Source organism: Tasmannia lanceolata, unplaced genomic scaffold (genome assembly GCF_043159265.1).
Source record: "Tasmannia lanceolata isolate RefF3 unplaced genomic scaffold, GAP_Taslan_0.1 ptg000018l, whole genome shotgun sequence".
Taxonomy (NCBI): Eukaryota; Viridiplantae; Streptophyta; class Magnoliopsida; order Canellales; family Winteraceae; genus Tasmannia; species Tasmannia lanceolata.
The window spans coordinates 11,103,998-11,113,056 of NW_027518695.1; the positions used below are offsets into that span (position 1 = coordinate 11,103,998).

The 9,059-nt window shown below is 40.2% G+C and overlaps 1 pseudogene across 2 annotated transcripts; it reads right to left on the bottom strand.

Annotated features, from left to right (window-relative positions):
* Positions 1-5,337: 5,337 nt before the first annotated feature.
* LOC143849659 (scarecrow-like protein 9 pseudogene) lies at positions 5,338-8,833 on the bottom strand (annotated as a pseudogene). 2 transcript variants are annotated; one of them, XR_013235755.1, is made up of 2 exons: positions 5,700-8,833; positions 5,338-5,561 (listed from the first exon to the last, which is right to left on the bottom strand). The product of XR_013235755.1 is annotated as a scarecrow-like protein 9 pseudogene, transcript variant X2 (transcript). The 2 variants fall into 2 exon arrangements; XR_013235754.1 differs by having other exon boundaries at positions 5,720-8,832.
* Positions 8,834-9,059: the final 226 nt, after the last annotated feature.

A 9,059-nucleotide genomic window follows, 5' to 3' on the forward strand; every position in this document is an offset into this window, starting at 1 on the left:
ACCCAACAAATTCCACATTCGGAAAAAAGGTTCAATGAATGATGGTTAGGATCACTTGGTTGGAAGATTTTTTGGGCCCTAGCCCACCTCGCTAGGCCCAACTATGGGAACAATCTCGATCAGCAATAGTGGGACCTCACAAGGAGTGTTGAATGGTTGGACCACAGGCTATTTCATATTGTAATTAGACCTGACAAACGGGTGGGCCGGGCCGGGTTTTACCCGACCCGTACGGGTTCGGGTCAAACGGGCTGGGTAAAAAATGACCCGGAAATTTACGGGTCACTAATTGGTTGACCCGGACCCCACCCATACGGCCGGGTGGACCCGCGGGTCACCTTCTTTTTTTTTTTATGAAATTTTTTTTTTTTAAGAGGTTTTTATAGGGATTTGCTAGCCACCTTCGCAGAAGGCTACTTCGAGCCCATCCTTTGCATGTAATCATGTGATGATAGCCATTTTATGTTGACTTTTTGGAAATTTGTCTTATTCATTGACGTGGCTATCGTCATATGCAAACTGCAAAGGATGGGCAGAAGTGGCTTTCTTCATGATAATCATGGGGTAAGGTCTAGGAGAAATATTACGAGAAAGAGGCTTCAAATTAGAAAAACTACACAAAAAACTACCGAAAGAAAGTACCTCTATAGAAAAACTATGAAAAAAATGCATACCAAAATAAAACGTTGTTTCACTTTTCTACGGCACCCGCGGGTCCACGGGGACCGGCCCAGTTTTTACAGGCTGGGTGAACCCACGGGTCGTTTTCAAACGGGTCCCAAATGAGTGATCGGACCAGGAAAATATGGGCGGGCCGGGTCGACCAGCGGGTCCGGGTCACTTCTTGCCAGGTGTAATTGTAAATTTGTAATTGGGACATGCACCATATGAGGCCCATTGTTTCTTTATGGGCAGTGATAAATTCATCCCCTATAAGGATGAATCCACCCCTTTTTGCCAGTACAACACGGTACAATCATTACCCCTCCCTCCCTCTCTCTCCAACCATCACACACCGTCACTCACTCTCTCTCAAGGTGAACTTTTTGTGGGGCCTAGCCCCACTTGTAATTACTCTCTTCTCTCCTCTCACTCTTAGGGCAAACCCTAGGTGGGGCCAACAATAAATGGTTTAGATCATGGGAGAAGGTGGACACCATGAAAAGTGTATTTTTTAAAACAATCACTTTCACACACTTTAGGCTTTGCCCCAAAAAATTATCTCTCTAGGATGATCTAGCTCTTCGATATGTATAGATTTAAATATGTTGTCGTCTTATTAGATTGGTGGGTTAGGATCACCCGATGGAGATGATTTTATGGGCACATCGTATTTACATCGAGGATCAACAAATGAACAGTTTGGATCTTTGAACAAAGTGCCCCCGATGAATTTTCTAAAATGATACACGTTTTATGATGTATGCATGTAGGCGAGATATAATAGGTGGGCCCTAATGTGTATTGTGTCTATTCGTAGGTGAGTACATATCTATTATAATATAGCAGGATGGGGGTTTCACTGTTCACGCTCACGTGGACAGTCTTCCCATCCGGCTTGAGATCCTAAGTGGCATCCCCTTCGTAAAACGCAAAAAACCCCTAATTCTATGAACCGTATTGTTCTCATATGCTATTTTACTTCTCTCTACCAAATCTATTGACTAAATATAAATTTAATACCTTTTTAAATTCCTAAAAATTAGCACCTTAATTTACTAATATGCCCTCTCAACCGCTTGAAATTTCGGAAAATCTGCTAAAAATATGCCCTCTTGATTACACATGCATGTACGTATGTTAGTTAATCCTTATCCTGACTTATTTGATGATGTTATTTACATATATTGGACTGCCAGTTATGCAAATCATCCTCCTATCCCAGTTGCATGACCAAATAGCACTTCAAATGTTGTCTTCAGAAGCCATGCTATCTCCATCACCATGAGGGCGCTCCTTTTTACCTAGCTGTATGTATGATTTTTTTCCCCATATTTCTTGCTCTGTATTTGAGGATATTGCAGTGTTTTCCCATAAGAATAGTTTATATTTGTTCTACTATTGTTTTCCTCTTTTTTTCTTTAGCATAGCCTGCATTTCCAAACTCCATCTTTTTAAGAAAAAATATTATTAAAGCACATTTCCATTGGATGATCGATAAGCTACATCACATAGAAACTCTATAGATCATAGAGTTGGGATCATCAAATTGAGTTGATTTTTTTGGTATGACGTATTTACGTTATGAATGGTTTAGATATTTGAGCAAGGAGGGTCCACTCTATTTTTACAAAAATACGTGGTAGCATATTTATTAAAAAAAATCGTTGTGGCCCACATTATTCCAACATTCAGACCATTCATTTGATGGGCCATATTGTAAACAGGCTTCTCCTGAAGGAAAAAAAAAAGAAGAAAAAAAGACATCTCCATATGATGATCCTAACTCCTCGTAAAGGTTGATCAGAGAGTTTGGATCATCATATGTAGATAATTTTTTTTAGGGCGAGGCCTCTTTACGTTGGATTTCAACAAATGAATGGTTTGGATCTTTGAACTAATTAGGCCCAATGACTTTTTTTTAAATATATTTTTATGGGGTCCACCTTCTCCAATGATTTAAACCATCTATTCTTTGGCCCACCTATGGTTTGCCCTCAAAGAGAGGAGATAAGAGAGTACTTACAAGTGGGGCTAGGCCCTACCAAAAGTTCTCGTTGAGAGAGAAAGAGAGAGAGAGAGAGAGGGTTCCGTCTTGTACCGGTTGTGGAAAAAGAGATGAATTCATCTTTACAGGGGACGAATCTATCACTGCTCAATTAGGCCCTATAATGGCTGACGGTCAAGTCCCATGAAGGTGGGTATGATGAGCTGCTGTTGGATCCTCTTGAAAAGTGAGTTGCTGTTGGATCAAATATCAAGGGTGGTACCGCTTTCACAGTACTTGAGTGCAACATATAAAAGCTCCCACAAACGATAATTTTGATATATCTATGATCTACAACTGCATGCAATCATATGCCTGCTGAGATTTGTGTTTTTTCAAAATCCCTTCCAATATCTTGAAGATTAAAAATTTTATGAACCAAGATATGCCCTATGAAAATATTGGATTTGGATCTTAATCGCAAAACACTAACACTCTTTAGTATATTCATGATAGGACGCGTTGATCACAAATATTAATATACAATTTGCTAGCGTCCTTTGTAGAAGGCCTTTCGCAGATGGGCTGTTGCATGTGAGAGCAGCCACCTCGTGAATGAAGACAAAATCTGCAGAAAAGTGAGCCTGTGTGGCTGCTGGCACATGCAACATGTCCCATCCGGGAAATGCCTTCTGCAATGGCCGCTAGCAAATCCCTACTTATAATAGCAAATATATGTACAATAAAACTGACATTCACTCAACCCAATTCTAACGCACATGGTTCGGTTTTTCCAAATCAGGCCATGCATGTTAGCTTGTAATAGTATCCTTAATATGATTGATAAGTCCCAATTCTAATATTTAATATGAAACCACGTTAAGTTTAGTAGAGATTGATTCTTTGCTTCCAGTCCAGTCCCCTTGTCTGACCGCGAGGACAAGGGGACCATAAACTTATGTCTATGGTCATTCTTAGGTCCAGGGTCTATATCAGGTGGTGACTCAAGTCAATTTTTAAGAAGCTAGAGCAACTCTAGTTTGGGTGAAGGAAGACAAAATAGGTAAGTAGGGAGCGATAGCAGTGGTGCCCACAGAGACACAGTCTGCTATGTTGACTTCGAATATTTGTATCATAGTTAAATGAGAACCTAATTATAGAAGGGGACCCCAAATATCTACCGTGATGACTTTGAATATTTGTATCTTCATTAGATGAGAACCCAATTACGGCAGGGGACCGCAAAAAATGTTCTATCATGGACATAAAGAGACTTCTTAGGACCTCTGGTGGTGGGAATTATTTTGGAGATACTAGACTTGTGCGGTGGAATTAATCCCATATTCTGATACAAACATTGATCTGCGAATGAGATGATACACTCGCTGACATAGAAAAGAGTAGAACCAGAAGAATTAGTAGGTGATACAGTCCCGCTCTAGATTAATATAGACAAGAAACCCTTTTTTTCAGATAATTTCTATCTGTTTTCACATCATCTTAATGTGGGAAGATCTCCAGTTTCAGAGGCACAACCCAAAAAATCCACAAATGGGACGATCACAGCCCTTCAATCGATAGCCTTCATATAAAAAGTTGAGATAGAAAATGGAAATTGGGCCACTCTGAGAGTCACAAATCCATTAAATCTAAGAACACTAGAGTTCAACTTCTGGGCTTACCATATTGATGAATTTACAATGCTATGAACAATAAGCCTTACAACAGGGGCTTATCATCTGGTGATACAGAGAACGCATCTAGAAGTAATCCTAGTAAAGGGGAAAATAGCATTAGGCAATCGACACACTCAATTGAAAATTTTGGATGGTTGGATGTCTGGAATCTTGTATGGGATGGATTAGTAAATGTTGAAAAAAAAATTTGAACCATGGAAAGATTGTGAAGACAAAGACTGATCTCATCCATTGGAGAAGGAAGAATAAGGTGACGTTCTCACTCTCATGTAGTAAGAGTTCAATCTCTTAATAAGGTTTTCTCTAATATTCAGTTTCTTGAGGCTCATGTAAACATGTATTCAATCATTTGAGATTTGAAAAGGTTATAACATTTTCACAATACAGACCCCTAACTCTCAGAATATCACTGGCTTTTAAGGCACAAAACTACTGAAATGCATTGATAGATAGATAGGAACGATCACAGCCATTCAATCGGTAGCCTGCGTATAAACAGTTGAGATTGAAAATGGGAATTGACGCATATTGAGATGCAGAAACCCATTAAATCTAAGAACATTAAAGTTCAACTTCTGGGTTAACACTGCTAATGAATTTACAATGCTAAGAACAAGCCATATGACAGGAGCTTATCATTTGGTGATTCAAAGTGCATCTAGAAGTAATCTTAGTAAAGGGGGAAAAAACATAGGCAATTGGCACACTCAATTGAAAATTTTGAATGGTTGGATGACAAGAATATTTGTATTTAGTAAAGTTTGAAAAAAATCTAACCATGGAAAGATTGATAGTGGGACAAGGAAGAATAAGGTGATGTTCACACTATCATGTAAGAGTTCAATCTCTTAAGAAGGTTTCTTCATATATTGAAATTCTTGAGGCTCATACTAAAAACATGAAATCAATTATATGAGATTTGACAAGGTTATACCATTTTCACATTACAGACTCCCAATTCTCACAATATCAATGACGTTTAAGGCACGAAACTACTGAAATGCTTTGATAGATAGACATGAAACCCTTCTTACATAGATTTTCCCTTACAGTACACTCAATTCAAATTACATAATCTTAAAGACTAAGACTCCCTGACTGTTGTGAAAAATAATTAACTTCCATGCCATATGATAACAAAATCATTGCCAGGTTGATATCGGCAGATGGGACTACATGTCATCAGGTCTACATGTTGCCATACCCCCCAAAAGAACCTGCATTCAGACAATAATTCTTCACAGAATTAACCGATATTATTCAAAATGGATTCATATTAACCTGTATTTAGGCACAGTAATTCACAACAACATCGAAGTCCCATAAATAGAAAAGCTACAAAGTAGAGAACTTACAAATCTAAGCCAGAATGTACCTGTTTACATTGCTCCCAGCTCTGCCGCAATCCATAGGTCGGACGTTCCCATGGCGAGTACTACTATAAACAAGCTTTCCAGGACTCAAAAAGTTACATTCTATCAGCAACCCAAGTAGAAAATGCAAAAAGGATACGGCCCTTCCATCCCATCAGCATCCACTGACTATCTTGGTCGATGACAAAATCCTTATGGTAGCTAGACTTCACCTTGTCTTTTGCCTTCTTCACAATATCCGGATTCAGAGGGAGTTGTTTGAACCCAGCTCTCAGGGTTCTAACCTGCCACTGTTTGTAAGTCTCTGGTCTCTCAACCCTCTCTAAGCCCTCACATGAAATGACATTCAAAGCATCACGCCCAAAAATCTCTCTTTCGATCAGTATCCTCTCTGGATGTTCGCGAGGGACAGTTGTTTCTAGCATATCGAAGAATGCTGAAAAGTGGAAGAGAGCCTCCCGGAAACGTGTCACAAAGAAGGGGGCACTGTAAGCTCCATTCACTACCCCATGTATAAAAACATCCGGATTAATCTTTCTGATCATGTTCAAAAGCATATTCCTTGGAGAATCAATGACCACGGTCTCATCAGCCAGAGCCTTACTCCGATACATACAGTTGACGACAGTAACCTCATCTTTATCCAATTTGAGATCTTCAATTTGAATGGTTTCCCATTTTTGGGCGATGATGGCAGTATACTCAAAAGGAACATTAAACCTACTAGCATAATCCGCCAAACGCCTGCCAGTCTCTTCAACTCTTTCTGCGGGCCGAAACCCAGATTCGGGGAAATCAATTCCGGTCATTCGAAGCTTGGGAGGACCACCAGGTCTTCCTGAGAGTCGCTGGATGAGGCATGGCCATTGATAACCGTAAAAGATACCATAATCTATGATGTGGAGCCTCGTCGCATTTTCAACCGCATCGAAAATTGTTTGATTAGAGAAGAAATGTGAAATCTTCTTGAAAGGGCATGAGGCAAGATAAAGATGACAAGCTTTCAAATGATCTGCAGCCGTTGTCCTTTTATTAGCAAGGGATGAGTAAATCTGGCCACCTGTGCCAGCCAACCGAGCCTCGAGGCCATCCGCAAAGACATATGCTAACCTCTGCGAGCCATCTCCAAAAGGAGAAGAGTGTTGTCTGATCTGCTTTAGCAGCTCATTTGCAGTCCGACGATCGTCCGATGCAACAGCTTGTGAGCAGTGAACGAGGAGAGTCCTCAAGTCCACGACCTCTTGTTTAGCCTGTTTCTTACCACGAGACTTCGCACCAGTGGATCCTTTCACACGCCCATTTTGTGAGTTCTTGCTTATTCCATTCTGCCATGATTCTTGAAGATCAGACAAGGGAGACTTGTGTTGTCCTCCAGGTCCACCACATAGCAACACCATATCAAACATTTCTGAGCTTAAACTTACATCGGAGTAAACAGCCGACTGTTTGCTACTCCTCCCTTCTTCCAAATCTAAATCTTCGTGGTGTGGATTTTTCCTGCCCCTCACTCCATTAACCAAGTTATCCTTCTCACCCTTAACCTCAACCAAGCTAGGCTCTTCCTTTGGTTCACGAGGGAATGACCCATTCTTCTCCAGATCAAGGATGATATTATTACCATTTGGAAGGAACTTACTTGCTTCCTCGACACCTCTCCTGAACTGCCAAATGGACTGGCTTTCGTTAAGGAAATCAGAAACCCTAAACATGTTCGTGGAAGACTCGTCCGATCCGTCAACAAAATTACTAGTGCTGTTCGAAGAACCGAATGATGACTGGGAAGTATAATCAGAAGGAATGTGAATTACACTCTGAGATGATGGGTACTCTCCAGCATCACAAACCCAGCTAGTATCAACATTACTGCTGCTGCTACTGCTGTTCCCACTATCGTGGTTGGTAGTGATGTTATCAACAGGGCCATCCTCATTATGATCAACATAAAAGGAGCTTTCCTGATCAGGCGAGGTTGGATACTTCTCACCTAGTATATCGTAAAAGGGTTTCTCCGCAGCTTGAAGTGCGGAACTTTCGTGAGACATATGGATCTTATCTTCCATGTCTTCTTCCATCAGCATCTCACTAATGAACTTCAGAGCTATATCTGAGAATATCTCACTATCTTCTGGAGAATCTCCCTCAGGACTCACACTTGACGAGGGAAAATGATTTTGATTAGGACTACTATCAGGGGTGGACAAAGGAAAATCCATTATATACTGATTCGGACTAGTATCAGGGGTGGACAAAGGAAGATCCATTAGATATTGATCAGGACCAGCAGCATCAGGGATGGACAAAGGAAGATCCATTATATTTTGATCTAGAAAAGGCAGAATGCTGTAATTCGGTTGATACTCATCGAATTTGACTACAACACCGCTCAAGATCCCAGACAATTCTCTAAGACCAGGTTCCATAATAATCATAGAATCTGAAGTCTGAAGATCCAAACCCTAACCCTAACCCTGAAGATCCAAACCTCCCAAAACCCTAACCCAAATCGATGGATCGTTTCGATCACAAAACACTATTTCCCTCCTTTCCAAAATCTTCGCTCTCGGATCGAAACCTTTCACAATAATCTAGCCTTTTTTTTAAAAATCTAATTCGATGCAAGTTCTAAATCCTTAAAAACCCGTCCAAACACATCAAAATCCTACCACAGACATCAACAATCAGACAATTTTCAGGAATTCGATCAAGATCGAGACATAAAACAAGGGAAAAAGTAAATCTAAAGATAGATTTCTCTATTTTCAACCCTCTAGAGATAGATCCTGCACAAAAAGGAGTGATTTTTCGCGTCCTAAACCCTAGAAATCGATACAATTCGACAATCAAAGCTATATCGATTCAAATAAAAAGGAGTAAAAAAGAGATATATCCAAATAAAGAGAGTGAAAAAGAGGCGTACCTTCGAGAAACCCTAGCTAAAACACTTGAGAGCTATGAAGCTTCTATGAGGGCGTGGTGCTCAGTTTTTAAAGGAGGAAAAAGGCCTTTTTTTCCTAATTTGTTCTTGTTTTTCCTGTTCTAGTTTCTTCCGGCCAGAACTTTCACGGAAATTGCAGGTAGGGTATCCTTGACCGTCGATCTTAATATCGACAGCTCACCGGCTAGAACCAGTTGACTACATGATCCTGTCGTTGGTGTCTCATTATTAAATAATGGTAAGGCTTAGTCTCTCGTCGAAGGCACGGTCAATAAATCATCATCGTCATCTCCTCGGCGATTTTCAGTTTGATGTATCTGCTACTGTAGTCACATGATTAACATGTCTTTTGAATTAATTTGAATAAAACACCAAAGCGTTTGGAACAAAATTGTATTTCCATACAT